This window comes from Synchiropus splendidus, chromosome 17 (assembly GCF_027744825.2).
Source record: "Synchiropus splendidus isolate RoL2022-P1 chromosome 17, RoL_Sspl_1.0, whole genome shotgun sequence".
NCBI lineage: Eukaryota > Metazoa > Chordata > Actinopteri > Syngnathiformes > Callionymidae > Synchiropus > Synchiropus splendidus.
Genome location: NC_071350.1, coordinates 6,969,430 through 6,982,356, shown reverse-complemented (window position 1 = coordinate 6,982,356; position 12,927 = coordinate 6,969,430). Strand labels below are relative to the sequence as shown.

Genomic DNA, 12,927 nt, shown 5'->3' with positions numbered 1-12,927 from the left:
AACATCATACATGGTGTATCATTACTTGTTACTAGTATCTGACTCGTCTTTAGTGTCTCTGCGTGCATGTAAAAGATGCAACAAAATAACCCACGCACACTTTCGATGACAACTGATTCAAACTAGAAATAATTTGGGCCTTTATTTGCCATCGATTTGTTGACCACATTCGCGTAGACGTAGTTGAGAGAATCAGAATCAGAATCAGAATGAGATTTACCCCACTCTTGAGAGAGTATTCCACTTCATTTAACACTGATGGAAAATGTATTTTAAAAAGATACTAAATGTAGATCAGCACTGTACTCGATTAGTGACTAAGAAGCCTAAGGATTTTTTTTTATCTTTAACTTTCACATTTGTAATGCTAATAAGTGTATGAATAAAGTTATATTAAATGTCATATTATAGACTGAAAAATCATATCACTATCCCTTTAACACCAGGTTAAATTGTATTTCATTTCATAGTAAAGTAATTCACAAAAGACATTTCAAATAAAAAATGTTAAATTCATTTACCATCACTTACAAAATAAAAGCTTATTATTACAACCTTTAAATCATACAATTACAAAAACACAAATGAAAAACATTTAAATGAAGGGTGCCAAATAAATCTCACAAAAGCTTGAGTTAACTCCTGACTAATGTGTTATAAATGTAACTGAAATGAAGATTTGAATAATGTTTACAATGTTGTGAGTTTAGCATGCAGAGGAGCCTCTTCATTGCCTCTGAGGTGAGAACTAAACTAACTTGGGACTTACCCCTAACTCTCCTTCGAAACTTTAGAGTTACTTTATTTTTCAACCTTTTTGTATCCGCTGATGAGTTTATTTTTCAGTTTGCTATCACAGGCATCTAGTAAAACCATGAAAATGCCACCTTTAAATATCAGACATCCGACTTCTAAATCCAGAAATACAAGCTGATAGGTCCAGGCACAGTACAGATTTGTTTTGCTGTCACTTATTCTGGCGTCATGGGGGACACTTGTCGAATCTCTTCACAGCAGCGATGAATTTAGCCTTCAATAACTGGCTTGACAATGTTGAGGTTCTGAATATTCAGGGGGATAAGCATCTCTGATCATAGACCCCAAAATGACAGGAAAGCAGGTTCCATTTCCTTCCAGTTGTGTCTCGCAAGTTTTCCAATACTTATTTTTGTTTGATTCATGATATATTTTGCGACTTTAAATCAAATTCTTTGAGTTAATTCCATCCATTTTGACCATCTGGTTCCATACATGACCCCTTACTGAGTTGTCCTCCCCTGCTGCGTCAGGTTCAACTGAGTGTATGCTGTTAAAATTCCTCAGAAAGTGTTGCGCAGCGAAGCAAAAACTTGAAGATGATTCATCAAGAAAGCGTGTTACATACAATCTAACAAACTTTCAATTGTCCTAACTGTGTGTGCAACTATTTTAAAACCAGAAATTTGCATGGCCTCCTAAATGCTGATAGCTAATAAGCAACTACTTCAGCGGTCCCTCAGAATATCATATTCTCTGCACTTCCAGATGTCTTGATTTAACAAAAACTCCCAAAAATGAGGATATAAGCTGATCAAGTCGGAGACAACCTGCGTCTTTTGCTTGAGTATGAAATGAATTTCTCTCCATGAGCAAAGCTAAATGAGGCCCTAAACACTTTACCGCCGACGTTGTGCCAGCATCTCATTTGTAGCAACACGCTGACTTTGTGAGATGAAACCGGGTGATGAATTACAGCAGCTTTTGTGATTTTGTTAGTCCTGCCAAAGAGACGCTTTCTGTGGTCTGCTCTCTTTGTTTATTTGTTTGAGTTGACAGTAGGTTTTATTGGTTTTTGATCGATGGGTTTCGTTTTGGGGTAAGATTGGCTGGAAGGTTTGGCAAACAAAACAAATGTATAACTTTTAGAATGAACTGCAGATCAATTCTCCAGGCCGGGGGGCAGGGGGGCGTGTCTCGATGACCTTTCCCTCATGTTAAGAGACTGTTTGAGTTGGGGTTGGCTTCAGGACATTTGAGGATCTTTAAGCGTCCGGCCAAATGTTTGCTGTTAAAGTTGAACATTACAAATAAACCACAGAGAAAAGACAGTAGAACACTGCTATTGTGCAATTCACCTTCTTTATCTGTAACTTGTATTTAGATCAATAGGTGCCTGCAAGCATGCCACTGCACGCTTGATCACATGACAATCCCGACTTCAGTAGCACACACACTTTGATACGGCATGATTTTGTGGGGGAAAAAATCACTAAACAATCGAATGCCCCCACATGAATCCACAATTTATTTAAACGCAGAAGGCGTCATGGCGTTCATGAGGTCCCAACAATCCTATGGTGAAGGACGATAGGTTCAACTCAAGGCCATAGCCTTGAACTGAACCAGTTCCACCAAACAACTATGAGCTTACAGAGTGTCCTGTGTCACCTCTAGAAGTAGGGATGCACCAGTACTAGTTCTTTTTCCAAAACAAGTAGTGAACGTACTTGCATTTGTGGACGATACGATACAGAGTACTAAAGTAACTTTTGAATGTTTTTCTTGTACATTGGTGACAGTCACAGCAGTACACACACAAATATGATAAAAAAAATTCATAAATTAACATTCAAAAACTGTACGTAGCCAGGAAATTGGTATCAGTTTCGTGGTATCGGTGGCCATTTTATGAGTACGAGTACTCAAGAATGATACTCATAATACTCATACTCATCAGAATGATGTCGGGATCAGACTGGAAGTGAAAAGTAGTGGTTAGCTTGTTTTCTAATAAACAACTTGTATGAGGCAAACAGTTAACCAACTCAATTGATGTCACTGTTGTGACTCATTGAATTCACACGTGTGACTTGAGGGTCTTGGACTCGAAAGGATTCAGGCAACTTATGACAGGGATTTCAGTCGACAGAGTATTTAAATTACAGAGCGAATTGCATGCTTAATTGAGAATCAAACCCAAAGCTAGGAGATCTAGCAAGACTTGAATTGGACGGCATGATACGTCTACAAAACTACTGAGACAACAGCAGGCGGTAGGCACGCTGCCAGATTGTCATGGCATCTCTCCTGTTCACACTCCTCCCCTTCACCCCTGCCGCCCACCACCACGGTCGTTCCTGTTCCTGTCTTCGAAGCTGGATGACAGGTGGCAGAAATCTGATCAGCGCGGGTCTTCACCGAGGGAGTACTTCCATCTGAAACGGGCCCGCTGCCCACTTTGCCCACACATGGGCCACATCAGAAGGGCTTCAGCGGCAGGTTCGGATGCGTGCATTAATAACGCCAGGGAAAGGGGACCGTGCTACAGTAGGCACAGAGGACTGGAGAGGGGCGTGAAGGGTCGTGGGCTGTAATGGACTTTTTGGCCAGAGGAGCAAGCTTGCCTGGCAGAGGGTGTTCAGGGCTTAAACTGGAAACAGGATGTTGGCTCCCACAACACTTAGTGCGATAGTCCCAGAGGGTCATCCACAATAGCTGTTGACAAAAGCCTCCAAGGTCTGTGTTTGAACTATGGGGGTCACACCCTTTAGCACTTCCCTTTTAGCCCTGACTCACGTCTAATGCAAGGATTACTATTAGAGACATGTATCTGGAACCCAGACGCATTTTGTCAGCAGAGTCCTGTCACTTAGGTTTCACTTCTGGCTTTAAAGCACAGCAGTTGTCCCGTTTCTTCTAGAGGACACCTCTCTTTCGGAACGCTGTTTACGTGTCATTATGTTACAAAGCTGTTGAAAGGCCAGATGTACCAGCTAATGGTGGACAGGCAGTGACCATTTAAACACAGTCACAGGCTTCTCTCCGGGTATCGTTGTACTCCAAGAATAGTTGTTGAAATACAGAATGAGATGAGACCAGTCCAAGAGAAGATCTGAACTCAGAATCTTTACCACATTACGTATACCACAGGTAGATATCACTGTCGAGCTCCTTCTCTTCAACGGGACTCCCTTCATCCTAAACACTACTCTTAGCTTGTACCACTGCTTTCACTAGCACACTGAAAGTTCACAAAACCTCAGTCATCTGCTTGTTTTGAAAAACCATTTGAGGTCCAACTGGCCAAAGTTTATAATAAACTCGAGCCTGTGAAATGGGTTCCTTCGGTTACTGAAAGTGAGGTGTACCCCCTGAGCAATAGTGATATCCAATATGACATAAAAACCTGTGGACTCAGAAACGCAGCGGAGGATGGCTGCATGAAATTGAAAATCAGCAGACTGACACAGGGTGGTCATTGTGTCCCCTGTTGTTCCTGCTCTTTATGAGTTTATTTGTGTTAAACGGTCCTACCAGTAATCACCCCCGCTTTCTAGAGGAGGCTTTAAGTGCCGGACAGGGATAGTGCTCTGGAAGGGGGTCTCCATCCTAATGAGTAAAATCTCATTAAGCCTAATAAAATTAAGTGTAAAACAATCCTTGGTGGGGAACCATGCTGGAGTTCTCCGTGGAGAGGGAGCGGGACACGAGGAGCTGGCTGTGGCCTGGGTGAAGGAAGATAAAAAAGAGTGGGTACAAGCCATCCTCCTCTGGCCCTCTGGTGTGTGCAGCTGTCTCATTGTCCTGCTATTATTTCCTCAACTTCTTGCTCAGAGGGCACAAGCTCATGTCGCGCTTGAAGTGTGAGACTGTGAGATGCCCTGAAAAGTGGCTTTTTCTGATGACACGCCTCAGTAAAAAAGACATAACCGAGCAACCCAACCTTAAATTCATCTACATGTTTACAGTTATCTCAATGCCAATTGAACTTAACAATAAGCAGTAGCTATATGAACTTTATTTGTAGCCACATTTCATTCGAAGGCAGCATCGAAACAGAATTTTCTCTTTGGTAATCGCATGGCTTTGTGAACTAGAGCGGGCTGGGTGTCCTGGCAGGCCCTAACGTGTTTATTGCCTGACATTTGACTGTGTGATACCAACTTTAGAAACAGATTAGCTGCATCTGAGGACTGTGTGTGAGGGCGGATACTTAGTGCTAGGCTCATACAGCACACCGTTAAACTAAAGGTGTCTTGCTTAAGGACACTGAAGCCATGAGATTTCAAGAATCTGGTAACATGCCACGTAGTGTGACATAGATCGCCGTGTGGAATCAAGTTTGGCCTTGACATAGAAGAGTATCTAAGTGAGCTTGACAGCCTTCATTTGCAAAGCCCTTATAATATCGCTTGAAGTTCAGAACTATAGGTAGACACAGAAAGTAGAGGTCTTTTGTTCAACAACACACAACATCAACCTCACTATTTTTTTCATTCAAAAGTACAAAACAAAGACACAAATATATTTTCAAAGTCATTCGAGCATAATGTGCGCAGAAATCCGTCAAACAACTTAGACACTTTGGCTGTAACACAAACCCTAAGTCTTGCAACATGTAATATTTAAACTGCAACTGGAGCCCTCTCAGGTTCCCTCTGAGAAAACCTTAAATATTAGGTGACAATTGTCATTATCATTGTCCTCAAAGCATCAAAAAGCATAAATTCATAATGTTTACACCAAAAACAGGTCCAGTCATTTTGTATTGTTTGAATCTTACACCCCCCAAGTAATGCATTATTGAGCTAAATCAGAACCTCCTCCTCTTCCACAGGTTCAATGAAGTTTTTCTAAATTTTACACAGCACATCAGCTCACAGATCTGGACATTCACATGACCAGAAAAGCGTGTTGCTTTCCAGCCAGCAGAGCATCATGAAACACAAAAGAAAATGTAGCAGATAGAGTGGAATCTGAAGAAAGACGGGAAAGCAGGAGAATGTTTGAGTGGTGGTGAGGAAGAATAATTTAATCATTTTGGCATCAAACAAAGCACTGGAGTGACAGTAAATAAAGATTTTGTTGGCCAAGGACTCCGTCTGTGACTGAAGGTTTGGCCCCTCCCGTGAATGAGGTTGATACCCCTGACATTAAAGGTATGCACAGCGACTCAGCTGACCATCATATTACTAAAAAGTCTTACTGTTTATCGGCCCTCAGCGGCACAGCAGCTTCGTTGTTAGTTTGGTGGTCCGGCATCCAACTCTGTCCTCAAAACCTGTAAGCAGGAGATGATTCCGTCAGAGTACTGGAGGATCAGGGCCTCCTAACATGATAGAAATCAACTGTGGAAAAAACATTTTCACTCGAATGCGGTTAGGTTGCGGGCTAACAAAACATTACTCCATATTTTGGGGCGTGCATGGCTGTGGGCATATTTGTATTCTCTCTTGATTACACATAAACAACCGCTCCTAAACATCTTCAACAACACCACCACCACGTCGAATGATCATCTCTCACGTTTCCAAACAACCAGAGATCGAGGCTCCTTTCCTTTTAAAACTGGTATAAATTGAACAACAATGTTTTATTAACTAAACTCATCTGATTCTCATCGTTGTCGGCAAGGGTGAAAACGACTAGTTTTCGGCTTCTGCTGCTGCCGCCTAAATTCCTTTGAGCAATTGACTGACTCGCCACGTCTGAGTCCCGCAGAGCCGGAGAGTTAAAGCGCACATGCAAAAGATTTAAGTTCAATCAAGCATCGAGGGCTGGACACCTGATCTTTCGCTTAAAGCTCCTCCAGAACAGTGGGAGTGTGGTCGGGCCTCACGGCAGGCCGTCTACCTCCAGCGATCTGCTAACACAGAACCTCTGATGGGTTGGTATTTATCCAGACCTGCACGGCTCAGTGGGGACTTCTGTGTGTGGTAGGTACCAGAGGCCCAGTTCCACTGAGGGAATGAATGAATAGCTGATATTTAGCGTTTAGTAAAACAACTGGCTTTTGAACAGCACCTGAATCACATTACACAGCCCATCTTCTAGTCTTCTTCTATACTTCAGAAACAAAAAGTATTCAAGGCATGAAGCAACTTGTTCAATATTAAAGAGCAGATACCTGGAAATAATCTACCACTGTGTATTGTAACTTTGTCATGAACATTAGCTGGGTATCTTAATATAATCTGACCCTCAAACCTAATGACAAGAAGAAATCAATGTGTTGCATCATTGTTCATCATGGTGAGGTGTGAAGTCCATCTTAGTGCAGATAGGTCAGAACTGTCACAACAAATCAACAGGTTGCTGCATCATTCCTCAGGGTTTTCTGCAGAACGTTACCATCATAGGGGACTCAATATATAATGTTACTCCACATATTTTGAGTGTGTTATCTGAGGTACACCATTTAAAACAATGCTCAAAATTAGGCAACAAGGATTGCATATCGAACACAAGACAAAATGATTCAGCATTTGCGTAGTGCAGATGCACCCAGAATCTGAAGCGCTAAGCAAACGGGTGATATTGGATAGATATCAACTGGCTCCTGTTTGCTCAAGTGCGGTATCGTTGCCTGTGAAATCAAGAGAGTACTTGGACACTAGGGGAAAGTGGTGAAAATGGAGATGGACTTAAACGTTTGGCAGGGAGCACCGCCGACAGTAGCCAGTTTGTCCTGTGGCTGCAGTTTCACCTCCACACATTTTTCCTTCCTTGTGTCTCAGTCAACCACGTTGCTTTATCATCATCGCGCATCAGTCGAGTCCATTTCATTAAGTTGAAGTTTGTTTTCTGTGCCTTCACTTATGACGACTCACTGCCCAGCTGAAATCCTTTTGTGACACACCAGATGGCACCCATGTTTAGACGCCACAGTCGGTCCAGGTCCTGCTCAGTAGCAATGTACATTCAAAGTACTGAGAATGTTTCAAAACTTTGTGTGAAGTTCTGTGGAGTTTTTCTTAAATTTGATTTGGAACATGCTCAAAAAGAAGTATTCAGGATACATCCGAACTCTCCCGCATTTCTGAGCTGGGAAGATTTAGCGTTTCTTAGGTTTCTTTGAGCCACAAAGAAAACATTTTAGCCTGCGTGTAATCCCTCCCTAAGCTCTGCAGGCCCTTCCTCCCTCGGTCATCCCGCCAGCCCTGTTTCGGGGATTCTCCAAGAGTGTCTCGGCACCAAAGTCCACCACACAAACACACACACCATTCAGCATCCCTCCACGACCCCTCTGGGACCAGGCTGACCTTCCTGTTGACGTCAAAGTAAATCAGAGCGGGAGCCGGTGCAGCGAGGGGCTCCCCCCGGGGGGCTGGAGGTCTAATCACCATGTTCCTCTCAAACGCAGCAGAGGAAACATTAGCATTCCTCAACCAGGCCACCATCACTCTAGCAGTGGCATACACATGTGGATGAGAAAGTCTCGGACAAAAAAAAAAAGTGAGCATAAATAAAAATGTATTCCTTAGTGTTATTCTGTTCCCTCAATGGTCAACATTCTTCTGCCACATGCCCCAGAGTTTCCATTGTATGACAGCGGCGCAGCGCCTATGCTAAATACAAATAGAAACATCGAAACACGAAGAAAAAGTTGGACATGGTTATGGTGTTGTTTGGTGTGTATTTAAAGGAAAAACGCCAAAAGAAACACCATGAAAACTAGATGACAGGAACACAGGCAATTAAAAGGAAGTTTCTGTCCTCACTTTTCTTCCTTGTTTCTCCATCAGATCACGTCATGACTGGCCACAAACTGTTCCAGTTTGGCGGGTGGGGGGTATTTGAGGACTGGAATGTTTGCAGGAGTCAGTGTCTATATACTCTAACTCTTAACTTAGTCAGGGTCGATGGTCAAAGCCGAAATGTCAGAAAATGACTGACAACTGTATTGTATTGGAACCAATATGTTCTTTCAGTGCGTGATGTTTCGGCTCTCGAAAGAAATTGTGATCTTACTCATGTAGCTGACACCAATAAAATGAGATATTTGGCCTGACAGTGTTTACACTACATAGTGCAAAAAAATGAGCGTCATCTAATCCTTAACTGGAGCAACACCAACTCCAGGGTCTGGATTTTGTCTTTTTTCTTCAAGCAAACGTAGCAGATGGGATGGCAGAGCATTTCTTGCTAGCATAGCTAACAGCTAACAGGTCCTTACGAGTTACACTACATATAAAAACTTGACAAAAAAATTAAAATACACAAAAAATATGTTGAGGAAAGCATAAGCGTTCAATGACAAAAAAAATTCTAAACATAAGGGTCAGCTGTTGAAGTGCAAGCGTGAGCCCTGAGTCCACATCGATTCTTTGGTGGGGGTTCAAGTTCACAAAACGGCTCAGTACTGAAAGGACTCAGGAGATGTTTGGAGCCCACTTAAATCTAGTGGGCTCCAAACATCTTAACCCTTTGCCACATCCAGTCGTCCTGACAGCATAAAGGAATTTTAGGTTTTTGTTTAACCTTTAAACCAACAATATCAATGAGTCGAGAGTGGTGTATATTTGGCAAAGCAACAGCATGAACTGACTGAGTGATGCTGCTTCAGTGTTTCTTTTTACCCCACACCATTAATGGCCTGCCTCACTTCGCCTCCGACAAACCTGTGGAGCGACCCTGTCATGATCCGGCTCTCAAATGCAGACTAGCCAGGACACACCATTCACAAAGTGGAAAAACTTTCCACCAGGAGACCTGTGACAGGTCCAGATGAATCTCTTCGCAAGACCCAAATCTTGGTCGTTTTAAGGTCTAGGTGTGAAGTGAGAGCCAGAAGACCGGGTTTTCCCACAGCAGCTATACACCCCCAGCTGTTCAAGAGCTCCCATAACAACAGCTGCACAGAGGTTTAGTGGCTAGCGTTGCCATGACGACAGTGCGATCACTTGGCATGCACAGACTCTTGCCTCAAACAGTGAAAGTGACATAAATTCCATTTTAATAAAACACTGGAAGCTTTTTATCACAATTCAGAGGGCCGTAAAAAAGCAGGCGAATGATTAATTTCGCATATTAATATGAGAGCAGCAAGGAAAAACTCACAGTAATCTCCCACACTCCTCAACAGCCAACTGAGCAAACTCACACTTCGGATGGGAAGATTAACAGAGAACAGAGTGTGATTGTCTCTCAGCTCCGACAATAGAAGTCGACGGCCGACGGCTATAAGAGCCGCAGATCGTTCAACGACAGGAAGTGCTAACAATCACTGCACTTCTGTTCTTCCGGCAAACAGGATATCAGGTCACGTAGTCACCTGAACAGTTACAGTATTGTCCGGACACAATAAGGAATCGCCTCAACTCAACACAGAGGAAACCATCTACCAGAATAACAGTGCGATATGGTAAAGTTGCACAAGTGTGCTCACAGTTAGGGATCTCACAAGTACTTCCCAGATCCACATTGTCAGTTCCCCTGTTTCTCATAATGATCAGCATTATTTGCTATTTCTGAACTCAGTGGACTTACTGGTTCGTGTTTTGTTGAAGAGGAAATGATGGTCAAACTTCAGGAGCTTTTGTTGTTTCAGAAATTGGAAACTACAAAGTTGCTCACATAATGAGAAACTCAACTTAATATACTTAATATACTGTATAAGAAGGATGCACAAGATTCTTACTGGCACAGACACATCTTCAATGAGATTTGATTTATAAAACTGAGAGCAGAAAGTACTAAACAAGTACAAACAAGTGGAACAAACAAGCAAGAAGAAAACAAGTGAACAGCAAGGTACCTAAACAGCTGTTTTGCTCCTTCCCAACCAAGGATGATAAATGGCTGATCGTCTTCCTAACTCTTGTTAGATCAGAGAATCCTTATGTGTGACAGGAGAGCCACTCGCTCTGGACTTAAACTGACATGTAGTGGAAAGCAGCAACGATACGAAAGAGAAACAAGGAAGCAAAAGGGGAGTTTTGAAATCCATTTCATCTTCTACAAAGAAGACATCATGACTAACTCCTATCACATATTATTATCCTTGAAAATCTCTGTCTGCTTTATCTGACTTGCACAAGAGATCGCAATTTCTTTTGTATTTTGTCGGGTTTAAGGGCGTTTAAAGACAAATCTTTAACATTCATCTTGTGAGATTGCGTCATAACAGTAATAAGTCTTCAGAGAAATTTCAATTTCATGGTCCATGAGTGTCAATAAAGGTGTGAGACGTCACGTTAGCTGTTAGCTCCGTTAGCCTTGCAGTGCAGACTGTCATTGGCGTCGCATGTCAGACAAGAAAAGTCCACCGTGACAGCAACGGGTAAAAAAAAAAAACTTCAAGTCACGTTTCTGACTGGCTTGTTAACTCCAACGGTGAGAGTGTGGCAGGACGAGGAGCGGTTGTGACAAGCCAGTGCATTGAGTCAGCGATGGCTTGTCAGCATAGATCTATAGTGTATAGAATGTGACAGAGACGATCCATACGATCTCATCACTTTGGCAAGTTGAAATCGTTCAGGATCTGATATGGTCATAAGTGGATTTGTATCTAATTTGCATAGTTTACGTTGTTTACATTTTTAAAAAGAACACAGTATTTTACATTAAAATTAGCAATAACTGTTATAAAACACTTAAAAAAAACAGTAAAAAGAGAAATTCCCAAAAACAGAATGGAATTTGGGAAATACTACAACAGTTTTTATAAGGTCCTATTTGAAATCATGACAATCTCTACTTCAGTGTTGCATGTTGTGTCTTGTGTTTGTTGTAATGATCCCACACAAGATTTGTGGTTTGTTCCTCGATCGGTGCGACAGAATATTTTGGTGTGCGGTGTGCTGCCATGACACATGTGTGGGACCACTGATAGATCCATTCATAAAAGTGTCACACTTTATCTGTCCAGCCAGTGCAATTTATTTTTCCACTTTTCATATACATGTTGCATGGAAAAACACTGCTGGATCAGAATGTGACGCCAACAAAAAGAAAGCAAAGTCGCTCTTGCTTTAATAAACTTACTGCAGACCGGGTGTCTTCAAGTGCAGAGACTTAGGAGCAGCTAAAGTTACGCACTGCACATTAAAGTCTTTCAAAAAACGTCTACTGTTTCCGGCTAATTCTAGAGAATTACGCGGGTCTCACTGTGACAATGGCAGGTATTCTCGAGGGAGAAACCAGAGGAGGGATGGCGTCAACATGGGTTTAAGCCCGACATTTAACAAGCGCGCAGCGGATCGAGGCAGCTGTGCCAGACGAAACACACACACTCACTCAAACGCTAGCACTTTATCCAGCTGCGACGCACATTTACGCACAAGTTCCAGCATGAACTTCCGCCCTGTGATGTGACGGTACTCATCAAGTCTGGGCTGAGTCGTGAGGATGAATCCTCCTCTCTGTCTCGCTGCACATCATACTTCCAAGCGCACAGCGTGGAGGGGGAAACCAAACAGGAATGGACCGCTAAAAATACCCAGGTGGAGATGAGTCAGGATGGAGTGAGCAAACAAAAAGAGGCCCGGCTGATTTCCTCCAGTCTGCGCTCTCAGTAAACACCTGGGAAACAATCTCACTCTTCACTGGTAAGATTCATCTGCCTCGCTGCTTAATGAATCAAGCAGGAGGGGAGACGACAGAAAGTGCCGACTTGTGAGATAATAAAAGGTATTAGCCAGGCGGAGGCTAATGGCGTGAGAACAGCTTAAAGAGGATACAAGTGTAGGAAGTTAATAGTGTTTGTTTTAAGTTGTTTAGGTTTCAATAAAAACTTCATTACTGGCTGCAACTTTTGAGTGATATCGTGGGAGACGATGAACTTGGGCCACAAATGACACATTGTTCTGTTGCCTTGAGAATAACATATAAAACAAACATTGTAGATTAAAGCACCAAAGGTTTAGTCAGCAGTCAATGAGATTAAATGTCTTTTCATTCATTTCATTCAAGCCCCTTTTTTGGTTTAAGCGTTGTTGTGTGTCAAGATGGAACTCAATCTTTATCTAATGCCTTTCTTCAATAACAAGGTGCCAGAACAGGTTCTGACTATCCTCACCATTTTACCACCCAGGACAACGAGTCATCACACGATGGTGTTATTCCAGTATCAACAATCCTCCCGAGGAACACTGAGCAGCAGTAACCAGACAACATGTTAGCACAGGGTTGCCACTTCTCTTGTAACCAGCATACAACTCTCACAAA

General features: G+C 42.5%; 1 protein-coding gene across 1 annotated transcript in view; it reads right to left on the bottom strand.

The window, feature by feature from the left end:
* Positions 1-12,927, bottom strand: part of LOC128748042 (uncharacterized) — a 101,200-nt gene that overhangs the window by 65,797 nt on the left and 22,476 nt on the right. Inside the window, exon 2 of the mRNA XM_053846433.1 lies at positions 5,966-6,040. The gene's annotated coding sequence lies outside the window, so the exon portion shown is untranslated. The remainder of the gene's footprint in view (positions 1-5,965; positions 6,041-12,927) is intronic.